A 758-nucleotide genomic window follows, 5' to 3' on the forward strand; every position below is an offset into this window, starting at 1 on the left:
TTTCTTATTCTGTATGTTGATGACATCTTGTTGGCTACTAATGATCTTGGCTTATTATATGAAACCAAGAATTTTCTCTCTAAGAACTTTGAGATGAAAGATATGAGTGAGGCATCCTATGTGATTGGAATTGAAATATTTCGTGATAGATCACAAGGATTGTTAGGGCTGTCTCAGAAAATATATATCGAAAGAGTTCTTAAGAGATTCAATATGGAAGGTTGCTCAACAAGTGTTGCTCCAATTCTGAAAGGAGATAAATTCAGTCTTATGCAGTAATGATTTGGAACATAAACATATAAACAAATGGAATTATGCATCTATTGTTGGAAGCTTAATGTATGCTCAAACTTGTACCAGACCAGACATTAGTTTTGTTGTCGGGATGCTGGGCAGGTATCAAAGTAATCCAGGAATAGATCATTGGAAAGCTGCAAAGAAAGTTTTGAGGTATCTACAAGGAACAAAGGACCACATGCTCACTTATAGAAGATCTAAAGATCTTGAAGTGATAGGATATTCAGATTCAGATTTTGCTGGATGTGTTGATACCAGAAAATCAACATTTGGCTAGTTGTTCCTTTTGGCTGAAGGAGCAATCTCATGGAAAAGTGCGAAGCAGACTATCACAGCTGCTTCCACTATGGAAGCTGAATTTGTGGCTTGCTTCGAAGCTACAATTCAGGGTTTATGGCGGCAGAATTTTATTTCAGGACTTGGAATTGTCGACAGTATTGCCAAGCCGTTGAAAATTTATT

This window comes from Phalaenopsis equestris, unplaced genomic scaffold, assembly GCF_001263595.1.
Source record: "Phalaenopsis equestris unplaced genomic scaffold, ASM126359v1 Scaffold000610, whole genome shotgun sequence".
Classification (NCBI taxonomy): Eukaryota; Viridiplantae; Streptophyta; class Magnoliopsida; order Asparagales; family Orchidaceae; genus Phalaenopsis; species Phalaenopsis equestris.